Source organism: Lepidochelys kempii, chromosome 6, assembly GCF_965140265.1.
Source record: "Lepidochelys kempii isolate rLepKem1 chromosome 6, rLepKem1.hap2, whole genome shotgun sequence".
NCBI lineage: Eukaryota > Metazoa > Chordata > Testudines > Cheloniidae > Lepidochelys > Lepidochelys kempii.
This window is the reverse complement of record NC_133261.1, coordinates 40,651,387-40,676,205: the sequence shown is the minus strand read 5'-3', so window position 1 is coordinate 40,676,205 and position 24,819 is coordinate 40,651,387. Positions and strand designations below refer to the sequence as shown.

The following is a 24,819-nucleotide window of genomic DNA, read 5'->3' as shown; positions in this document are numbered from 1 at the left end:
CTCACAATAATATAGCCATTTTTAAGATTCTCAACTCCTGGTACTTATAAGCTAACTGTAAATAAGCCATTGGTGGTTATGCAGTTTGTCTTAAAGCATCTGCATTTAATTACACATTGATTTTTATCTATGATTGTTCATTCTGAAAGCCCACATAGGCTTTTGATAGAAACACCAACATACTATTCAATTTCAAAAGCATATTAGCCACACTTTGTTTTATTCTAGATTTTAACTGATTATTTCATACTATTATGAGAGAGAGACAAATTCGTAATCTGGTTGGTGCCCATACAATGAATCTCCAAATGTAAAGAGGTTCTTGCAGATGTTGATATTGGAACTGTGTGAAACTTCCTTCACTAAATTCAAATCTTTATGAAACTTGATTGATCTCACATTTTATCACTAAGTCAGGACTCAGACCAGGTTTGTCCAAAGGTTTTGCTGAAAGTTTACAGGACTTTTTAGCCAAGCAGGATCCAGTGTTGAGTGAAATGAGTAAAACTTGGTTGAGTTACAGTTTTATGTTGACCCATGTTAAACATGTAACTCTGTATAGTTTTCTGCACAGAACCACATGGAACTTAGCAGTTTCCTTGACTGAGTTTCACGTTGAATTCTTTGAGATTCCTTCAGACCTGAAACGCACGAGGAGCAAACCAAAGCATGAAGAGATTTGTTTTTATAAACTTAGCACATATATATAACAATTGGAATGATACAGAGAAGAGTAGTCTGGCCTTTGTGCAAGGATAACATGCAAATTTGTGATGTGTTTCCCAAACTTCTGAATTTCGTGCAGCTCTGAGTCTAAGCAATCAGCTGTACAGTTTTGCACATCTAAAAAGAAAGGGTATATCGAAGTGGCAGCAAGAGTAAATCAGCATAGCTACAAGCAGCATAGCTTGTCTACACTACCTCACGGGGTCGAGCTAAGATACGCAACCTCAGCTACATGAATAGCTTAGCTGAAGTTGATGTACTTACTGCGGTGTCTTCACTGTGGTAAGTCGATAGCTGACTCTCTCCCGTCAACTCCGCTTGCGCGTCTCATTCTGGTGGAGTACCAGAATCTGTGGGAGAGCGCTCAGTGGTCGATTTATTGCATCTCTCCTAGACGTGATAAATCGACCCCTGCTGGATCGATTGCTGCCCGCTGATTTGGCAGGTAGTATAGACAAGCCCTAAGTCAGTGGAGTTGTGCTGATTTATACCAGCTAAGGATCTGGTCAAGTATTATTTATTGAGTATCAGCAGGTTATTTACACTTTTATATGTACATATATGTATGCTGTGTGCACAGCTCCTGCTCTGAGGATTTAGAATTTCAGACATAGACAAAACAGATCAGATGCCAACAGCATCTGTGGTGTGCTGGCAAAAGATTGAGGTTATGGAATGATCTAGCAGGGTCATTTTCAAAAGATTTCATGGAATCAGTGGTGTATGAGAGGAAGAATACTTTCGTACTCAGAGAAGAAATACAGGAGAACTTCACTAATTCGCTTGGCTAATATGAAATTCATCCCAGTCCAGCGAGTCAGCATGAGGCCTAAATGCCTCTTAAACTTTATTTTGAAAGTGTAAATGGAAATTAAGTGGTTCCTGGAGCTGGCCCTCCACACTGGGATTAATACCTTCCATTAGAGATTACCAAACTTTTCATGCTAGTGAGTATATGAACAAATATGACTTTTTAAATAAAAGGATCAAGAATTTTAAAAGCTCAAGATTAAAAAAAGAGACTGCTTCACGGGATATTTTCATTTCTCCTGACCAGCAACATTTGTGCATCTTCATAATATACTATTATAACATACAATTTGAAAAAGTAATGAAGACAGAGGGCTGAATTATTTATTCCAGTCTGTCTTGCGGTACCATGCGAGGGACAAAGGGGTAGGGAGCTGGCCACAGTTGGCCCACAGAGACTTGCCCTATTGGAGGAGAACTCCTTGCTTGGAGCAGTTATGCTGACTCCAGGTCCTACAATTGTCGTGACCCCTTGATGCTGGATAGGGGAAACAATGGGGAGAGGACATGATAAGAGTACCATTTTGCCTCACACATCTTTTGTTTGTGTAATGGCTTCTACATCAGTGGCATCAGTTAGAGCTACCTGGAATGGCTCTGACTTATCATGGCTTTGGCTGGCCTTGAGAATCAGGAAGGTATTCTGGCTCCCTGGCATTTCCCCCGCATGCTGAGCTGACCTTTGAAGGAGAGAATGAAGCACAGAGTAGTAATATAAGACTTCACTCCAGCTTTCTGCTAGTAAAACTTCCCTAAGGAGAATAGGATGTGAGAGCACTGGCTGTTTTGATTTTTGTTTTTGTGAAGAAACACTGGATTTCTAGGGTTAGCTCAGTGACAGCTAGTGAAGGGTTGTACTGCTGATAGTCACAAATGCCTCCACTTTAATTTTGTTTTTCAATATTTATTCACCATATAAATATAGAAGGTGGGAGTCAAAGCAAAATTTAAAAACAGTAAAAGAAATGTAGCATTTCACACATCATTGATTTAACTGTAGTATCAAGTAAATTATGTGACCAAAACTGCTATTTTTTTTAGGCGTTCAGCAGCCCATCTCTATTCAGCATCCCTAAAGGTGAACCTATGCCTACCTTTAGGGATGTGCTAAGGTCCCATTGACTCGGATGGGATTTAAGCATATGCAGACGTGCTTTGCTGAAGGGGCATGGATTAAAGCATGTGCTTAAAAACTTTGCTGGGGTCTCCATTCTGAAAGGACAGGATGAGTTGAGATGGGAATAAGATTTTTAAATCAGTTTATTGTCATGCTTCGTAGTTTTGTTTTTGAAGTATAAAGTGGAGCTCCAGTAGCATTGGTATAGTAGGTTGATTGAGGTTTCCCCTGAAGGGCCACCCTGGTTGGAGATGTTTAACTAGAAGATGCTTGAAGTGAGAAAAGTAAGTAATTCATTAGTAAAACAAGACATGAATGAAATCTCAGAAGTACTGGCTACAATATTGCTCTTCTTTCGTCCATGTGGAATATTGATCTGAGAAATGAATGTTTGTATCATCTCTGCAGCATAAGGGAGGAAATAGCATGCCTGACACTTGCTCTGTTTGACTATGCAAAACAGGCATTTAACTGTGTTTGCCTTTTTCTTTCCATTTAAATGACTCATTATTTTCAGACTGAATAAAATAATGTATTTTCTAGTTACTTTATGTATCAAAAGGATTCAAAGTAAATCTGATATGAACCTGAAATATTGGAGGCAAGCGGCAAATCTTTTCTTTAAAAAAAATTGGTAATTTAAGAAGCAAATCCTATGTTTTAATGCAATCATTTTAAAAGGAGGATTTCCTCCCACATGTGTCTAACCTATCCACTTTTATTTCAAAGGGTTAGTTCACATCAGAAAGTTTAGATTGCAAATTATTTTGTTGAAGGCATAATAGAGAGTGTGAAACTAAATTTATTCAAAAGCAACATATAAATTGATGGAAGTTAAATCTAATAATATATGTGTGTGTGTGTGGGCAGGGGGGAGGGGAGATGAAAACAGCTAACCCACTGTCTTTTGAAGCTGAAGACTTGTGGCCCAAAAATGAATAGTTTCCTGTATAAATTGAAAAGGCCAGTCACTATGGATGAAATTTTCAGACAGTAGTCTCTAATTATGTATGTGCTAAATTACAGATGCATCTGTTTGCTCACATTGTTACCTCATTTGAGCATGCAAGTAAGCAGTTACACTCAGATCCAGTAACAAAGTGACGGATGACCAGCATTTGCCTGTGCAAATGGGTACATGCAAAATTGGATTTACAATCGCTGAAAATTAAGCCCTTGGTTTAACTGCATCTTTTAAAAATTGGACACTAAGGAATTCTGTGATCACACCTATTGAAGGTTGCAGTCTTGGTACTTTCCAGGATCTGAGCACTTCTAATTGTGCTATAAGTTTCTTCTTACTAGTGGATATAAACTAAAGCAACCAAGTCAGAGTAGCATTGTTCTGCACTGTTTCATTTAAGCATCTAGTTTTGCTTGAGTCAGTAATTTAGCAAGAAATATAGGCAAATAAGCAGTCTTGGGGATGCAGGTAATTTAAAATAGATCTAAATTTTGTTTATTGCTTTGCTTGCATGCTAGGTGGGCATGTATTGATTTTATGGTATTGTGCGATATAAATAGATTAGTGAATGGAGAAGCAGTTGACATTTTTCAGGCATGAAAGCTTGGTAAATAGACTTTTGTGGGATATTCATATAAAAATATTAATGGGAACTCGTCTTAGCCAGTTTCAGAGGACAGTCATTCTGTCATATTACTGATTTGCAGGGAAGTAGTGTAAAACTAATATAGATAATAAAATCTCATCTCAACCAGCAGAACTGTCAGGCTATCCAAGGGCCCAGTTCTGCAAAGCCACTGTTCACAAAACAGAGAGGGGCCTTGGTGTTAGGGATGGGCCCTTTGTCATCTTATTGAAAATCTACCCAAATCTGGCCAAGTTATAAACTTAAAAAAATTGTAGTTTTCACATGTGCATTACAGACTTCTTAGATTTTGGCCACTAAATTTGCCAAAGTTTGCCCACACTGAGCATGCTCCAGACTGGGGATGAGCAGGACTTTTACTGCAATTGCCACTCTGTCCGCTGTTGGCAATGCCAGGTCAGGATCTGGGCATCTGAGCTGTGAGCAGGGAGCTTCTCTCCTGTGCACTGTGACCCGTGTTGTTGGGACCATGCAGCCTGGAGGAGGAAGCTTCTTGATTTAAATGGAAAGGAGATAAGAGCCAGAGCTATGGGAGGAGTAGATGGGGACAAAGAGTCGGAGCTAGACTGAAACCAAATTTCAAAATTTTTGAATTTCCCATGAACTGGAAATTCTGAGTTTCAGCCAGCTCTATTGACATCCCATGGACTGGACCTACGGAACCAGTTAGTTGCAGAGATAGTGGATATGTGAATGCATCATATGCTAAACAAATGCTAAACAAAGCCGGAAGATTTTATACCAGCTTATGTTACTTTATGTGTTCTTGATTTTCCACTTATTGTACAAAGCAGTACAAATTGAACTGGTTGCAAGCATGAAATGTGAGATAATATTACCGGCTGAGATGCCACTTTCACTTAACTGATCTTTTTTAAATACAGTTCCTCTGGTGGATACATATAAACTGGCATTTAAGTTAATACAATTAAATACCCCACTGTACGTATAAACTGCAACTTAATTGGGAAATTTATATTGTGTTCCATTTCAGAAATATGGAATACTTTATGTACAATATTAATATAATGCCAGATATACTGGATTTTAAGAAGAGTTTATTTAGATATTTAAGTTATCATGATGAATGCTAAAACATTTTTACTTAAGACTTATAGCTTAACTATACATACCATTTGATCAGCTTTCCTAAGTGACAGAAGTACAATGTTATGATGTATTTTAAAAAGAGCAAAATCCATTAAGTGCTTAAATGTGCTTCAGTAGGCTTTGTATATTAAGGATGGAATAACACAATTTTACAGTTGTGCTACTGCAGCTTGAAATATTGCACTATGCACATTTTTAAATTTATTTTTCAAAATGAGTATTAAAAATTCCTATTAAGATTTAATGGAATGTAATACCAGCTGCATAGACATGCTTTCCCAGTATTCTCTTGTAAATAATATTTTTCTCCATATAGGAGAGCTCCCCCTTGATATGAGTCATGTCTCTTATACTAGTGCAATTCTTGTCAAGAGCTTAGATTTTTTGCAAGGTTCTGTTCATGTTCCATTAAAAAGAAAAGTACGTATTTGGTCCCATTTTTCACCCTCAAAGTTGTTAATAGGCTCTAGAATATGGGAAAGGGTTAGGGAAGCATATAGGTCGCCTCCAATTTTGCTATTGTATTTTTATCATTCTTTCTATCTGAAAAATAAATACTCTGGGACCATTATGGACCCTAGAAGTTGAAACTCGAGAAGCTGTCCGAGGGAACAACATTGATTTCTTTTCTGAGTGAGAAATGGGATTAATATAAGATTTTGAAGACATGGGTTCTTCCCTAATACAGAAGTCTGTTATCTCACTTGTTCCCCAATAGCACATTAATGGCAAATAGAATGTTTGTTTTCCCGCCAAAGCTGACATACAGTTTCAGAGTTCAAGCATGGTCCGATACTGCATTTACTGGCTTAAGCTTCTCTTTTCCCACAGGGGATGGATTTGTATAAGAATTACCCCAGCTGCTTTTCCATTAGCTGCGAATGTTTCTCAAATGACTGTCCAGCCCTTCTTGCTTCAGTTCAGAAGCCTAGGGTAGTGCATGCTGGGGAATTACAATTAGCCTGGCACATGATACATCTCCACACTGCATGGGTGAGTGGGGCAGAGGCAAATAAGCTCTAAGTCAGCAATTCAGCACTTAAAGAGGTTTTTAATTCAATGTTTCCATCCTCACAGACCAACCACGTCATGGAGAGTGAGAAAGAGACTTGACAGGGAGATATTTGACATTGAGTTTCCTTTTATGCTGTGTTAAACAATTCAGTCAGCCCAGAAAAACCTTCCAACACATGTTGAAATGGAAGGGTTTTGTAGAAACATGCAAGGGGAGCGAAGGGGTGCTGTTTAAGACTTTTGAGGTGTGTCAGAGGAATTATTTTGGGCCAGCTATTGCCCCCACCTCACACAGTAGCTGCTGAAAGGATGTTTCTCCTAGCAAACCCCTTCCTCCCATACACAGCAGGCACTAGCTCTGGCTGCGCACTTTATGCATCAGTCACATAGGAAGCTTCTTATCCATGGCAAGCAGTAAGATTATGTGCTTTTGTATTCAGGCAAGACCAAACTCAGTGAAGCATAAAATCAGTTATTTCCAACTAGCTCACTTTTGATGGAAGGAACAGCTTCCAATCTCACAGCAAGAGGACTAACTTGTCACTCAGTGAAGCAATTTGCCCGTTCCAAAGGGAGCAGCAATTGTTTTAAAGATTGGGAGCAATCACTGTTAAAACAGAAGCTACAAACGGTATCAAGGATCAGTTTAAATTAATGTTGGTCAGGCACAGATCACTTTCCTTCTCTCATTTGTTTGGAAGTGAGCACTATTTACATCTTGGTTAAGAAAGTATTTAGTTAAGGGGTTTGAGGGAGAAAAAATGGTGCTTAATCATTTGTTATAACCATAGCCCAAAGCTACGTAGGGGTAGGGTTTCAAGCAGCTAACATATTGCCAGTGTTCCTTTTGACAGGTTTTTCAGTCAGGAAGGTGAAATTATAGTGCTTTTATAAAAAATGATTTTTGTACCAGTGAAATGGTGTGTCATTGACCCTTCTTTATAATACTGTTCCTGGTGCTAGCTCAAGTGCAATAATTGCTTTTCCTCACAAACTGACTGAGGCACCGGCCTGTGAAGTATGAGTTAAAGTTCAGATTACGCAATCTTTGTTCTTTGCTTAGGACTACCTGCTCTGAATAGTTAACCAAACTAGGAAAAGAACAAATGAGCGACACTAAAAAAAGTTCTATGGCTGGGAGTGGGAGGAAAATCTGCTTACAGCGCTGTTGCTTTTTAAAAGATAAATACGGCACATTACAATGAGTGAGTATTAGTGCTCCTACTGTACAGGAGCCTGTCTTACAGCCTCTCTTCTCTTCTCTCTCCAGATTAGTTTCAGTGCTGTACTACAGTACGTGCCTTTTACTGTACTTTCCATTATAGCAAAACATATGGCAGCAAGAACCACTTTAGCACATCATTTGATTTAACACTGTATTTTACGTGGAATGCTTTATAGCCAGTGGGTTAAGATAGTAAATGTTAAAAAATAGGGCTGTCACAGACATAAGAATTAACTGTCTCATTAAAGGTTAGCGTTATGTGTATTATTTTTTTTCTCTCCCTTTCTTTAGGAATGATGCGTTCGTCATTACAGCCAGACTGCAGAATGTAATAAAACAGATAGATGGGATTGACTATTAGAAACTGTAATGGCTGGGAAGGGGGGAAGTTTCATTTGTGTCAGTGTAATACAGTGAAACACCCACAAACACTTCATTAACATTGACAGCCTATCACACCTTTCCTTCTCCCATTACTAGTAGATCAATCAGACTACCTATTGAAGAGTGGAGCTTTCTTTACAACACCACAAGATAATCAGGTTAAATATTTAGCAGCATCAGGACCTCCCTAGACATCAAAACATTACCATGTAAGACACATTATTTCCAAATTATTATTTGTTCTTAATCATGTATATGGCAAAGAAAAAAACCTCAGAAATGAGTGTATGTTGGCAGAGTGATTTCTAAATAGAATACTTTACAAAGTTTTCCTAAGAGGGAATGAAGGAGTCTATAAAATTACTTTCCAGCTTGTATGGCAGAGGTGGGCAAACTACGGCCCGCGGGCCACATCCGTCCTGCGGGACCGTCCTGCTCAGACTTTGAGCTCCCGGCCGGGGAGGCTAGCCCCAAGCGCGTCCCCTGCTGCCTCAACTCTCTGTGCCACCAGCGCTCTGGGCGGCGGTGCTGCGAGCTCCTGCTGGGCAGCATGGCTGCGAGAGCCGCCGGCCTGCTCCAGTGCTGTGCGGCGGCGTGGCTGGCTCTGACCGGGCCACGTGGCTGCCGGTCCTGGTGCCCTGAGCCACATGGTAAGGGGGCCGGGAGCAGGGGGGTTGGATAAGGGACAGGAGGTTCCGGGGGGCAGTCAGGGAACAGGGAGCTGGGGGCAGTTAGATAGACGTGGGTGTCCTGGGGGTCCTGTCAGAGGGCAGGGGTGTGGATAGGGGGTGGAGTCCGGGGGGCGGTCAGTGGTGGGGGATCCCGAGAGGGGGCGGTCAGGGGACAAGGAGTGGGGGGGGGAAGTTGGATAGGTCGGGGGTTCTGAGGGGGGCAGTCAGGGGGCAGGAAGTGGGAGGGGGCAGATAGGGGGCGGGGACCAGGCTGTTTGGGGAGGCACAGCCTTCCCTACCCAGCCCTCCATACAGTTTTGGAACCCTGATGTGGCCCTTAGGCCAGAGAGTTTGCCCACCTGTTGCCTAATGCAGGGCATTCTGGGTGAAGAGCCCAACATACGGAACACCCTTTGGCCATGTCTACGCTGTAAAAATGTGTCACTTTCTAATATGATGCATTTTTCCCAGTGTGGACACAGAATATCAGCTAAACTGAAATCTCACTATCTCTACAGCACTCTTCATATAGAACTGTTTAAACAAGAAACTGGCTAGAAAGAGAGTGCAGGCAAAGTGTGATCTTGGAAAGAGTGATCTTGGAAAGTGGATCTTAAATATATCATTGAGATGCTGCAGTGATGAACACAATAGCAATGCCTATGAGTAAATAAGCCAAACTCTCTGGACATCAGTGTACTGTCACTTAAAAATCTCTGGAAGAAAAGCTACCTGAAGTCATGGATATTGAGAAAAAGTATTGAAAAGCTTGCATTTTCCCTTATTTTTTCAGCAACTTTTCCAAAATGTTTGATAACAAAAATGGCTACTGTCTTCTTAATAAGCAACTGAAGCAGGGATATAATTACTGAATTCTTATTTTTTCCTCAAGCCACCTGGAAGTAACAAAGTGTTTTCAGAGCTAGTGCTCATTAGGATTTACAGCCCCCTGGTGAGGATTAAGGCACTGGGTAGACAAGGCCTGTGATATCGAATATCTGTATCTGAAGAAGTGGGTATTCACCCATGACAGCTTATGTTTCAATACGTCTGTTAGTCTATAAGGTGCCACAAGACTCTTTGCCGCTTGAATATATGTATGTATTCTATATAATGCACATTTTAGGATGTTTGATAGATCATTATTTATTATTCTATGTATTGTGGTAGCACCTAGAAGTCACCTATAAAGAACAATGGTGTCATGGAACTAGGTGCTGTACATATGTGACAAAAAGCCAATCCCTGCCTAAAGACCCTAAAGTCTAAGGGTATGTATGTATGTATGCATACTGCCTATGCATAAGTCTTCTGCCTCCATTGACTTCAGTGGATGTTGCATACATATATCGCAGAGGAGAAGTTCATTCTGAGACTATTGTCTCAAATTTCTCAGTGTTCTCCCCTCTCCTCTCCGTACCTGGTTAGTCACCTTCAGGGAGCCAAATATCTTTAGGCAGTTTTCACATTTCATCTCATGCAGAATGGTATCCCAAACTCTTGAGTCAGAAGTCTTTACATTAAGGTACCTATTAAAATTAGATAGATTGATTACATCATCAACCTAAGCTGCAAAAAAGAAAGGCCAGCCCATTCATTCTCCCGTACCCAACTAGCTGACAGTCCTTATTGTATCCCACCAGATTGAAGTGGCCTTGACTGGTGTTTGTCTATAGTTGCTGGGAGAAACCATCCTGTGTGCAGGCAACAGGAATCCTTACATTCCAGGCATTATAATACTGCTTCGTATCTGCATGTTCAAGGCACTGTATAAACTAATCCTCACAATACTCCTGTCAGTGTGGTGGTGGTGGTGGTATTATTATCCCCATTTTACAGGTTAGGAACTAGAGAGGTGAAGGGCTATGTGGGAAGTAAGTATCAGAGCTTGGATTTAAACAAGATTTCCTAATTACACCATCTCTCATGTCTTTTGGAGCAAAGCAGAGAGCAGTCCTACCTTGTGGTTGCAAACAGCTCCTCATCCTCCTCTTCAGGGCTTCAATGATCCATTGCAAATGTAATAAGAAAAGGAGTACTGGTGGCACCTTAGAGACTAACCAATTTATTTGAGCATAAGCTTTCATGAGCTACGGATACATCTGATGAAGTGAGCTGTAGCTCACGAAAAGCTTATGCTCAAATAAATTGGTTAGTCTCTAAGGTGCCACGAGTACTGGTGGCACCTTAGAGACTAACCAATTTATTTGAGCATAAGCTTTCATGAGCTACGGATACATCTGATGAAGTGAGCTGTAGCTCACGAAAAGCTTATGCTCAAATAAATTGGTTAGTCTCTAAGGTGCCACAAGTACTCCTTTTCTTTTTGCGAATACAGACTAACACGGCTGCTACTGTGAAACCTGCAAATGTAATGAAATTGACAAATTCATTGTCACCTTCCCAGCATCTCAGCACCATGGTAAGTTTCAAGATAGTGTGATATTCATTCCAAGGAATGGCATTGTAACATGTCCTGTTACTGCACTTTACCTTTGTGTAAGAACACTGAAGAACTAACACGTAGAACTGTAATAAAATAATCTAACATTGCCAACAAATCTAACATTATGGCTTTTGATCATGTCAGCAGAACAATCTGATTTTCCTCTCAGGCTAATAAGAAAGTGCCATATAAGAACACATCGAATGCCTAGCTAAAATAAATGTTTCTTGCTTTATAACATTGGATCTGAATTAATTAGCCAAATCGTGTCAAAACAAATGCAAAGACTTATGTTACTCTCAAAATGTCTACAGAGAATATTACATGATTTATATCTCAAAACAGTGTAACCCCAAGCTGAAATATGCTTGTCAAAGAGTTTGTAATATATTTTCTTTCTTTCATTTTCATTTTATCATGAAGGGAATAAACTCTACAGCCAGGTTACCTATACTATAAAGATACCAAGTCACCTGGTGTTACTAGATTCAAATGTAAATCTGAACCTTGTAATTTCTATTGGCATGTGCTGATTTCCTAAGACACAGTTGAATGCGAGGAGCATGTTATATTTCATCTATTTGGTTATCCTGTGGAGCTATAATGTAGTCAATAAATTAAAATTGGTAAGCTCATGCAAGCATTCCTTCAGCAGAATTTGCGCTCTAATGCAGTGTGACAGATAATTCTACTGGATTGATAAATAAAACAATAGGCTTTCACAACAGCTACAATTCTAATGAATGAATGTGTATGTACTGCTAGTCAGTCACCCTCTAAATGAGAACCAAGCATTTACATTATTATATCAGGCAGGTAAGTTTAACAGATGCTGTAGTGGTGGGAGGTTAAGGTTCCATGGGGAGTCAAATTTTAATTTACATTTTTAATAAAGGGCTGCACCGGGGAAGCCTGGTGGATATTATTTTCCCAACGTGATTTGCTTTGCTACTGAAACACGTACAGTGAAGTTTTGTGATGTGAAAGTACAGGAAAAAGACTCCCTTTTTTCCCTTATAGTTTTAGGCCTCGATCCTGCAAAGACTTAGGCATATGCTTAACTCTTATGCACAGTGAATGAACACCCTTTAACTTTAGGGTCAAGACAGGACAGTGGGTGAAGTTAAGCACAAGCCTTCAACGTGCAGGTGGCATTGTTAGTAATATAAAAGCTAATACTGTTAATTGATACACTACTCGTTATAGAGTAACAGCCGTGGTAGTCTGTATTCATGCTCAAATAAATTGGTTAGTCTCTAAGGTGCCACAACTACTCGTTATGTCAATTACAGGTTTGATCAGTTTTAAAATTAACTAAGTCAATTACTACACAATCAAGTAAATTAGATTCCAGTGAGAAATTTTTAGAGTTGACAATAGCCTCAACATTGGGTACCACAGAAACAGTTTAAAATACACCTACATAGTTATGTCACATAAAATAGAAAGTCCATTGCACCTCATCAGCCTTTATCCTTTATGTGAGTTGTGGCTCTCAAAAAGTTCTGGCAGATACAGATTTTTCAGAGGAGTTATAGAGATGGCAACAGTATTCTGTAGATTATTTTCAAGGTACAAATTTAGAGCCAGTTGATATAGGAATGATGTTATTGATTCAGGAAATAAGTACATAATGTTTAATGAAACAGGGCTTTGGTCAGGCAATGTACTTCAGCAAAGTGGTGTTTCCTGTTGGTCTCTGGATTTAACAAACAGGTGTTGGATAGTCTTCTGCTACTTAGCAGCATTTTCCTTAAAATTTGAAAACTGGACCCAGCTAAATTTGCTGTACGAGATGTTTCTCACAAACCCTTTTCTGGTATGCTTCGGAGGAGTACAGCCAGCTGAGCAACAAGGTTTTCTTTTCTTTTCACCAGTGACCTGAAAACCCCCTATTCTTATACTTCTCTTCTTGTTGCACTGATGTCATGAGTAAGGCCTTACAGTAGCAGTAAAGAAGCCCTTCTGTAGCAGAAAGGGTAAAGTGCACAGAGTTTTGATAAAAAGCCACTTCTGTCAGAATCCTCAAAGAACAATGAGAGAGTTGAATATGAAAAAGAGTGTTGCCATGGATCTTTGCCCAGCTTCTTGGTCCCCAGAAATCACAGTGATGGAAACACTTCAGTAAATACTGGGAGGTTGGTCACAACTTATACAGTTCATCAAGGTCTTGATCCTGAAAACTGCTGAGCAATGCCTAGAGGTGCCAAACGCCTTCTGTTCCCACTGATTTCAGTGTGGTTTGTTGATGTTCACGACCTCCTACAGATCTTTAGCTCCTTGTAGAATAAAGTCCCAAATTAGCACAATTAAAGTGCATGTGAGTAAGAAACTCCAATTCTTTTAGGGCTTGTCGACACAGTGCTTTAGTTCACACCAGAGGGGTGTAAATTTTAGTCCACATTAGCATATCACACACTAATGGCCCGTATGCACCCTGCTGGCATGCATTTAAAGTTCTCTACTGCACATTAACGTAACCCTGGTTTAAACAGGACTACGTTAACGCACACTGGGAAACTTGTAGTGTATGCCGGGGGATCTGCGTGCGACAGTTAGTGTGCAATACGCTAGTGTGGACTAGAATTTATACCCCTCAAGTGCACTCTAAAGCACCATGTAGACAAGGCCTTAGAATCAAAGAAGAAAAATAGAAGTTTTACCTGTTAAGTCTCTTGAATCTCCTCCATGCGCAGACACCATGTTGCCAAGCCCCTGACCAGCTCAAAGACAATTCACTTCTGCTGAAGAGGAGAGTAACTGGCAAGCAGCTGCAGCTCTCTGAGTTCCTTAGACTACCTTCCCCCTCGGCGTGATCCGCTGCCCCTTGAAGTCAATGGAAATCTTTTAACTGACTTTAGTTGGCTTTCAGTGAGGCCCCTTATCAGCTTTAAGAGGCCCACATGAGCATAGCTACAAGGGAACCTTCTCCTGTGCACTGAAGAGCTATAAGCGCCTCACAAAGTCCACCAGTAAGAAGCAGAGACCCTCAAACTTGCCAGACATTGCTCACAGACAGTCTGCTCTCTTGCCTTCCCCAGCTCTACAAACTTCCCAAAATCCCCTTTATCAATTATTTTGTGTGTGCTGCAGATGTCCAGGAGATGGTCAGGGACATCCAGTTGTCAGGGGCAGCGAGTTATATGGGCCCATGGTGCCTGTGCGCCAGGAAAATTCAGGGCCTGGGAGCCCAGCTCCACCAATGTTCAGGGCCAGGTCATTCCCCCAGCCCCGCCTGCTGCCCCCCTGTGCCTCCCCCAGAGAGTCTTGCGGCTCTGCCTGCAGCCTCCACGTGATTTAAAAGGGCCCTGAGGCCCCCGGCCGCCGCTACCACCACTGGCAGCGAAGCGGGGCTAAGGCGGCTTCCTGCCTGCACTCGCTCCATGCCACTCCTGGAAGCTCCTAGCATATCCCTGCGGCCCAGGGGAGCGGGAGTGTTTCCGTGCTGCCCCCGCCTGAAGCGCCAACTAAGCAGCTCCCATTGGCTAGGAACTGCAGCTAATGGGAACTGTGGGATGGTGCCTGCAGGCAGCAGTGTGCAGAGACCCCCCGCCTAGAAGCCGCTGCCAGAGGGGTGTGCGGGTCGCTTTTGGGAGCTGACCAACATAAGCGCCGCACCCCTCACCCTCTCCTGCACCCCAACCCCCTGCCCCAGCCCAGAGCCCATACCCCAAATCCCTCCTAGAGCTGACTCCTTACCCCTTCCACACCCAAACCTCCTGCCCCAGCCCAGAGCCCACACTCCAAACCCCTTCCCACACACAAACTCCCTCCCAGAGCCTGAACCCCCTCCTGCACCGAAACTCCCTCCCAAAGCCTGCACCCCTTACCCTCGCCTGCACCCCAAACCTTCTCCCACATCCAAACTCCCTCCCAGAGCTCGCACCCCTCCTGCACCCAAACTCCATCCCAGAGCCTTAGGCAGGTGTGTGTGTGTTTGGGGGTGGGGTGGGGACTTGGACCCGTTCTGGGCACCACCAAAATTCTACAAGCCTTCTGCCTCTGCCAGTTGTAACAGGAAAGCCAGAGACATAAGCACAAGTGGCAGGATCACTGCAGGAATATTCATTAGGAGGGTCTTTGTGTTTGGTGAGTGCTTTCCGAGCTGATTGCAAATGATGATAACTGCGAATGTTTCTAGACGACAGTTTCTGGAATGGCTGCTGTCATTACACTGGTAACAAAACAAAGAGCCTGAAAAAAAATGTTTATACAGGGGGATTGCTTAAGTAACATAATGAATGAAGGGCCATTTCTGGATTTCAGAGTTGGGGGAGTTAAATTTATTTTATTGTCCATTGTTAGATTTCCAAAATGCATTTATTTATGCACTTCAGAGTTCATGCATTTTATATAATAAAATCCACATGATTTGAACAATAAAAAACCGCATCTTCCAATGTACATTCAAACACCCTACGCTCATTACACTCTCAAGCAGAAGCCTGGGAAAATATATAGATTTTACACTGTGATCTAAGAACGATCAGATTTATGTTCTGTCAGCCCAGTTTGCAAGGTCTGTTCAGCTACTAGCCTTTTGGAGAAAGAGACCGTTAACACAAGAATTTTAGCTGACCTCATCTATACTGGTGGCTCCTGGGGGGAAAAGCAGACTCTCAGGTAGCGAGAACCAGTGCAGTGAAATATATTTTATAGATCACAGTCAATGCCTTGAATTGCACACAATAGCAAATAGTGCAGTTTACAGACAAGTCTAATCTGTTCCCTACGGTTAAAACTCCTATGCAGACATGCAGCTATATTCTATACCCCTTGTAGCTTCCATGGGATCCTCAAGTATAGGCCCATGGTGAATGCAGTGCATTAATCCAAGTGATCTGTCATAAGGCCTGGACACGTCTCAAACAAAAGATTCGAGGATGCTGTCCAAAGCTGTGATAATTTAGGAGAAAAATATATTACTGGGGATTGATGGGAATCTACTTTATTCAGACGTTTGAGCCCAGATTGTGAGCAGGCTCTGCTTGGCTACACAGGGGAAACAAAATGTTTCCTCATCATGAGAAGCCTTGGACTACCTGTGTTCAGGGGAGTACAGGGGCTGCTTGATCTTGCTGCTCCCTGGAAAGCAGGACTCTGAGTAGAGAGAGGGAAGGGAGATGGTCCCTGTTATCCTCCACCCTTGCTTTTGTGTGCATGAAGCAGATGGAGCTTCTGCATGAGCATTGAGAAGCACCAAAGAGATCTACTGCTGAGGACAATCATGTGCCCATATAGTGTGATACAGCATGGCCGGAAGGCAGCAGGAGAGTGATATAGGAGAGATATGTAAGCCCCAGAATGAGGAGAAGCCTTATTCCCTGTAGAGAGAAGAAAGGTTGGTACAGATTAATTAAAAGCACCTAAAGCCAATTAGAGCACCTGAAGCCAGTCACCTGATAAAAAAACCCTGCTTCAATCAGCCAAGGGAAGGAGTTGGAGTAGAGTGGGTTGGTGTTAAAGCAGAGGAGAGTTTGGAGAAGTGCCGTGGCTGGCTAGAAGACCAAGACACCCAGCTTGTGCAGAGAGAGGGTAGGAAGCCCCAAAAGCTGAAGAGCAGGAGAGGGAAATAGTCCAGGGGAAGGAAGCATTAGTTCAAGTGGTTTGCGACTATCCCTAGGGCCCCTGGGCTGGGACCCAGAGTAGAGGGTGGGCCTAGGTCTGGGTCCGCTCCCTCTCCACTACCCTTCTCTGGGTTACTAGTGGGACAGTAGATACCCTAGTTCAGAGGCAGGAAACTGTGCCCTGAAACCCCCCCCCCCCCCCATACACACACAAACACAAACAAGAAGAGGAAGCCTGGGACCCATCATAATCGTGCAGGCAATTTGCCACAGTAGATTGTGTGTGGTGGTGGTGGGGTCTCAGTAAGTGGGTGAGAAATTATGGTCCCAATTTTGCATGGTGCTTAGGGCATTCAACTTTCATTGACTTCTGTGGGGTTTGAGGTTGCTCAGAATGAAGTACTATTTTGGTGTGGTTAGAGGAGGAGTGGGATTCTTTCCGTAAGAGTGCACTTAGTTTTCTTCATTACCAGCCAATTGTTGCTCCCACATGTGAAGAGATGTGCTTTCTTTGCTCCCACTGAGCCCAGTGCAATATGCATGATTCATGCTTGTGTGTTTATATAAATGTTGTGTTGTAAGCAAAACTGCGGCCCTTCCATTCCAATGATAATGCAGTTAGTGGGAACTGAGATGAAGGGGGGGGGGAGTAGCCTAGCGTTAATGGATATATGCTGTAAAACCAGCTGTTAAGAAAGTTCCTCAATAAACAGGACAGAGACAGTACATACAAACAAAGACCTATTGTAGTGTAGTTTAATTGAGTTGGATGAAATATGCAAAAGAAAGTGATTCAAAATTATTTACCACTAAAGCTGAAAGAAACATAGTTTAGAACTTAAATGCTGAAATGTTTAGTCCCGTTTTAAAAGCTTTGAAGTGAATGTGTATATGAATGAAATTAAAGCTTCTACTCAAGGGGAATAATAAAAAATAAACAAAGAGCTCCTGATAGACTGGGTAATGGTACATTTTTTATAGCTATGCTTATCCCTGGACTATTTACAAGTGAAGATGTTTTGAAAACGTTCTTCATACTTTAGGCCTTATTCTCCAGAGAGTTGGTGCAGCTTTGCACCAGTTCAACAACTTAAAACTGCACCAAAGCTACCTTAGCTAGCCACTGGGGAGGGAAATACGCAGTAGTGTAAAGTTTCCTGACACCTAGCTGCCAGTATCTGAGACACAGCCAGTGTGCCTTTATGCCCTGCTGCTGGAGTAGTGGCCTGACAGCCCCCTTTTTACATCCCCATTCTGAGATGAACTGAAAACTCCTCAGCCACAATCCAGGGCCTTGGCCTTTGAGTACTTCTGCACATGGTGCCTGATCCAAAACCCACTGAAGTCAGTGGAAAGACTCCCATTTAGAATTAAGCGTAAATTATTCAGGATTTGTAATCTTGATTTGGAGTTGATGTCCCAATCAGAGAGCAAAGCTTAAAAGCCCCCCATGTGGTTACAGATGACTTGTTTACAGATGACTTGTTTACAGAATTACTTCCAGGAGTTATTGTTTTACAATGCTTCAATTTGCAAATTAATTCCAATTCAGCAGTTTCTCGCTGGAGTCTGGATTTGAAGTTTGCAAATTGGATACTATTAATTTAGGCTTAAATACAGACTGGAAGTGGCTAAGTCATTATGCAAGGTAGCCTATTTCCTTTTGTTTTTTCCTACCCCCACCCCAGATGTTCTGGTTTAACTTGGATTTAAACTTGGAGAGTGGTCAGTTTGGATGAGCTATTACCAGCAGGAGAGTGAGTTTGTGTGTGTATGGGGGTGGGGGGGATGTGAGAAAACCTGGATTTGTGCAGGAAATAGCCCAACTTGATTATCATGCACATTGTGTAAAGAGTTGTCACTTTGGATGGGCTATCACCAGCAGGAGAGTGAATTTGTGGGGGGTGGAGGGTGAGAAAACCTGGATTTGTGCTGGAAATGGCCCAACCTGATGATCACTTTAGATAAGCTATTACCAGCAGGACAGTGGGGTGGGAGGAGGTATTGTTTCATATTCTCTGTGTATATATAAAGTCTGCTGCAGTTTCCACGGTATGCATCCGATGAAGTGAGCTGTAGCTCACGAAAGCTCATGCTCAAATAAATTGGTTAGTCTCTAAGGTGCCACAAGTACTCCTTTTCTTTTTGCGAATACAGACTAACACGGCTGTTACTCTGAAACAAATTATAAAAATTCTCCAGTACGTAGAATATTTTTTAAAAGGACACCACTAACATTAAAATCCCATTTCGATCTGAAAAATGTTGTACTTACTATGGTTAGTAAGAACAAACTTAGAGGGAATATAGTCTCCTATGTTTTCAGTTTGTTGCTTTGAAGCATTTTGTGCAGAGTCCTTTTCAGGGTTCTGTAGGTCAGTTGCATTACTCTAGTGCCGTTCTCTGGGAGGAACTCACATGTGCACTCTTCACTTGGCTCTGACGCTGAAGGGGCAGCACACAGTGTGAGCGTGCAGAGAGAAAGCTTGGTGGGGATTTTGGGCTACAAATGCTTGGTGCTGGTGTTTTGGCATTATCCCAAAAAACTTAAAAACTCCTTATAAAGTGGAGGAGCCAAGAAACCCTTATACATGTTTTCCATACTACTTAAAGGGTTCTCCATGAGAAAATTGATTTTTTTTTAAATGATCCAATTAAAATCAGGTTAACAGTGTCCCTTTAAAAAGTTGCATACTAGAGATCAATCTGATCCAAAGCTTAGATCTAAACAAGACTAAACTTTGTCAGGAGAGGGAAGGTGTTTGAAATAGTCCATATTTTTATAAAGGACAAACCAAAATGCAGAATCTGATCGCCTTTGAAGTTTTGGAGTGTTGGTAATCCAAACTGAAATTTTGTGGCTTGGCACAGCTCTTTATTAAGTATCTATTTACAAAACAGTTTTTTGGAGAGGTTGGCGGGGGAGTCAAATACTATTGAGGGATGTAGAAGCAGTATCAAACCTATGTCATAAGGGGAAAAACCCGACCTCCAGCTCATTCTATTATGTCAAATATTGATTTTTATGCTCTTTAGTGTTTTACCTTATTTCTGTTTTAATTTTTTTCTATTTGTTGGCTGCACACCTGCACTACCATGACTGGGTTTTATTTTTAGGTTTTATGAACAAACTCAAATGTGTAGTCTGTAACCCAGGGGTCCCCAACGCGGTGCTCGTGGGTGCCATGGCACCTGCCGGGGCATTTTTGTGCACCCGCAGTATACCCCGCCGCCGAAATGCTGCAGCTGAGCGTGGCCGCCGGAGAAGCGTTGCTCAGCGGCAACGCTTCTTGTTGCTGTCACTTTTCGGCGGTGGCATTTTGGCGGTGGGGTGTCCGGCGCCCACCACAGTCTTCTGGGAAGAGCATATTGCTATCCCACAAGAAAGGTTGGGGACCATTGCTGTAACCTATCATTTAAATTGGTTTCTGTACCAAATGACTGGAGGATAGCTAATGTGATGCTCATTTTTAAAAAGGGCTCCAGAGGTGATCCCGGCAATTACAGGCCTGACTTCAGAATTGGGCAAACTGGTTGAAACTATAGTAAAGAACAAAATTGTCAGACACCTAGATGAACATAATTTGTTCGGGAAGAATCAATGTGTTTTTTGTAAAAGGGAAATTATGCCTCACGAATCTACTAGAATTCTTTGACGGGGTCAACCAGCATGTGGACAAGGGGGATCCAGTGGCTATAGTGTACTTTGATTTCAGAAAGCCTTTGACAAGGCCCCTCACCAAAGACTCTCAAGCAAAGTAAGCTGTCATGGGATAAGAGGGAAGGTCCTTTCATGGATCTGTAACTAGCTAAAAGATGGGAAAGAAAGGGTAGGAATAAATGGTCAGTTCTCAGAATGGAGAGAGGTAAATAGTGGTGTCCCTAAGGGTCTGTACTGGGTACAGTCCGATTCAACATATTCATAAATTATCTGGAAAAGGGGATAAACAGTGAGGTGGCCAAATTTTCAGATGATACAAAACTATTCAAGATAGTGAAGTCCCAGGCAGACTGTGAAGAGCTATAAAAGGATCTCTCAAAACTAGGTGACTGGGCAACAAAATGGCAAATGAAATTCAATGTTGATAAATGCAAAGTAATGCACATTGGAAAACACAATCCAAACTATACATATACATATAAAATGATGGGGTCTAAGGTAGCTGTTACCACTCAAGAACAAGATCTTGGAGTCACTGTGGATAGTTCTCTGAAAACATCCACTCAATGTGCAGTGGCAGTCAAAAAAGCAAGCAAAATGTTGGGGATCATTAAGAAAGGGATAGATAATAAGACAGAAAATATCTTGCCTCTATATAAATCCACAGTACACCCACATCTTGAATACTGTATGTAGATGTGGTCACCCCATCTCAAAAAAGATATATTGGACTTGGAAAAAGTTCAGAAAAGGGCAACAAAAATTATTAGGGGTATGGAGTGGCTTCCGTATGAGGAGACTGGGACATTTCAGCTTGGAAAAGAGACGACTAAGGGGGGTATGGGGTATGATTGAGGTCTATAAAATCATGACTGGTGTGGAGAAAGTAAATAGGGAAGTGTTATTTACTCCTTTTCATAGCAAAAGAACTAGGGGTCATGAAATGAAATTAATGGGCAGCAGGTTTAAAACAAAAGGAAGTATTTTTTCACACAATGCACAGTCAGTCAGTGGAACTCTGCCAGAAGATGTTGTGAAGGTAGGACTATAATAGGGTTCAAAATAGAACTAGATAAGTTCACGGAGGATAGGTCAATCAATGGCTATTAGCCAGGATGGGCAGGGATGGTGTCCCTAGCCTCTATTTGTCAGAAGCTGGGAATGGGCAACAGGGGATGAATCACTTGATGACCTGTTTTGTTCATTTCCTCTGGGGCCCCTGGCATTGGCCACTGTCAGAAGATGAAATACTGGGCTAGCTGGATCTTTGGTCTGACCCAGTATGGCCTTTCTTATGAGATATTGCATTCTTTAAGGATAAAGGTCATTGCTGAAGTTTGGCTGATCATTTACAGGTTTGGCTTCAATAGAATGTAAACTATGGTGTCTTGAAAAAAGAACAGGAGTACTTGTGGCCTTAGAGACTAACAAATTTATTTGAGCATAAGCTTTCGTGAGCTACATCCGATGAAGTGAGCTATAGCTCACGAAAGCTTATGCTCAAATAAATTTGTTAGTCTCTAAGGTGCCACAAGTACCCCTTTTCTTTTTAGTGTTTGTTTGTTTGGCTTTTTAATTACAAATTCACTTCACATAAGTCTCTCAGAAGAAGTGTTCTTTCTTTCTTTATTTTTTGAAAGAGATACTTGAATGAAGAGAGACTGGTGGCTTGTGAATTGGAAGGAGAGAGTATGTCACACATAGGAAGCATCATTGTAGAATATGTGGAGGGAGGAATGGGAGGAGACAGCTTACATGGACCCTTTCATTTTAGACAAACACTGTGAAAACCTAGGCACTGTGTACGCTGTTGAGAAGAGTGGAACCATCAGACAAGCTCACCAGTGCAAACACCTATTTTTGTGAGATGTGCCATGATAGCTTTAATATTCACACTGTGCAGATAGCATCTTGGGTTTTCCAGGACAAATTCCTCAGGGAGGGACCCAGTCTCCTCCATTTTTCCATCTGAGCCCAGTATGTTACCAATTACATAAATAATAGGTAAGTAATACATTTTGGTTATCATCTGAACTAACCCCTCTCAGATTTGTAATTTAATTATTATTCAGAATAGATTCCTTTATTGTTTAATGAGATTTTATTCTTTAATACACTTAAAACTGATCTGCATTTCAGACAGTGCAGTTTGTGACTAGCAAACAATTCTCACTCTAATCACTGGCCACTTTTTTACTTTCAGACAACTTCATTTTAAAAATCTATTCCCCCAAATTATTCTTTGAATGTTTAGTAAATTTCTTGCAACAAAAACAATTATCAGTGACCTATAACTGAAATGCTCTTAAAACGTATTTGGAAAATCCTACTAATGCAGAGAAGGAGAGTGAAGATGTGTCTTTTCAGTAATCTGCCCTTAAGAAAGAGCATTTTCAATAATTTTGCTGCAACAATGGAAGTGATGTATAACTTTTAAATGTCACGTACAAATTGTAAAATGAAATGTGAAGCATGCAAAAGAAATGAGTTTCATGAAAACAATATTGGCACTTCTGTAGTGCCTTTTCATCTGAAGATCTCAAAACTGCTTTACAAATATTAATCACAACAGCACCACTGCAGGGTACCTAAAGAAAAAACAAGGATCACTTCACACAGCCCTTTTATAACACACAATGGAAGTACACAACACCAGAAGTTGATTGAGCGCTGGTTGTCAAGTTGACTATTGTGTCCACTTGAAATGGCAGTAAATAATGCAGAATAATAGAATCATAGAAATATAGGCCTGGAAGAGATCTTGAGAAGTCATCAGCTCCGGCCCCCGGCATTGACACCGGTCCAAATAAACCCAGACCATCCTTGACAAGTATTTGTCCAACCTGTTTTTAACCTCCAATGATGGGGATTCCACAATGTCCCTTGGAAACCCATTAAAATACTTAATTGCCCTATTAATTAGAAAGCTTTTCCTACTATCTAACCTTAATCTCCCTTGCTGCAGAATGGCCACTTTTAGGTCTGTAATCGAGTGACCAAAGAGATTGAAGTGTTCTCTGACTGGTTTTTGAATGTTATAATTCTTGATGTCTGATTTGTGTCCATTTATTCTTTTATGTAGAGACTGTCCAGTTTGGCCAATGTACATGGCAGAGGGGCATTGCTGGCACATGATGGCATATATCACATTGGTAGATGTGCAGGTGAACGAGCCTCTGATAGTGTGGCTGATGTGATTAGGCCCTATGATGGTGTGCCCTGAATAGATATCAGAGTAACAGCCGTGTTAGTCTGTATTCGCAAAAAGAAAAAGAGTACTTGTGGCTCCTTAGAGACTAACCAATTTATTTGAGCATAAGTTTGAGCAAAACCTGGATTTGTGCTGGAAATGGCCCAACTTGATTATCATACACATTGTAAGGAGAGTGATCACTTTAGATAAGCTATTACCGGGAGGAGGTATTGTTTCATGGTCTCTGTGTATATAATGTCTTCTGCAGTTTCCACAGTATGCATCCGATGAAGTGAGCTGTAGCTCACGAAAGCTTATGCTCAGATAAATTGGTTAGTCTCTAAGGTGCCACAAGTATTCCTTTTCTTTTTCCTGAATAGATATGTGGACACAATTGGCAACGGGCTTTGTTGCAAGGATACGTTCCTGGGTTAGTGGTTCTGTTGTGTGGTGTGTGGTTGCTGGTGAGTATTTGCTTCAGGTTAGGGGGCTGTCTGTAAGTAAGGACTGGCCTGTCTCCCAAGATCTGTGAGAGTGATGGGTTGTCCTTCAGGATAGGTTGTAGATCCTTGATGATGCGTTGGAGAGGTTTTAGTTGGGGGCTGAAGGTGACGGCTAGTGGCGTTCTATTATTTTCTTTGTTGGGCCTGTCCTGTAGTAGGTAACGTCTGCGTACTCTTCTGGCTCTGTCAATCTATTTCTTCATTTAAGCAGGTGGGTATTGTAGTTGTAAGAACGCTTGAGAATTATAACATTCAAAAACCAGTTGGAGAACGCTTCAATCTCTTTGGTCACTTGATTACAGACCTAAAAGTGGCAATACTTCATAAAAAAAAAAATTCAAAACCAGACTGCATGAGAGACTGCTGAATTGGAATTAATTTGCAAACTGGATACAATTAACTTAGGCTTGAATAAAGACTGGGAGTGGATGGGTCATTACACAAAGTAAAACTATTTCCCCCACGTTGATCCCCCCCACCCACCCTTGCCCCGTTGTTCCTCAGAAGTTCTTGTCAACTGCTGGAAATGGCCCACCTTGATTATCACTACAAAAGGCTTCCCTCCCCCACCCCCCACCGCTCTTCTGCTGGTAATAGCTCACCTTACCTGATCACTCTCATTACAGTGTGTATGGTAACACCCATTGTTTCATGTTCTCTGTGCATATAAATCTCCCCACTGTATTTTCCACTTCATGCATCCGATGAAGTGAGCTGTAGCTCACGAAAGCTTATGCTCAAATAAATTTGTTAGTCTCTAAGGTGCCACAAGTCCTCCTTTT

General features: G+C 41.6%; 1 non-coding gene across 1 annotated transcript; it reads left to right on the top strand.

The window, feature by feature from the left end:
• Positions 1-687: 687 nt before the first annotated feature.
• On the top strand, positions 688-790 carry LOC140913949 (U6 spliceosomal RNA). The gene has a single exon (XR_012159712.1). It is a non-coding gene; the product is annotated as a U6 spliceosomal RNA (small nuclear RNA).
• Positions 791-24,819: the final 24,029 nt, after the last annotated feature.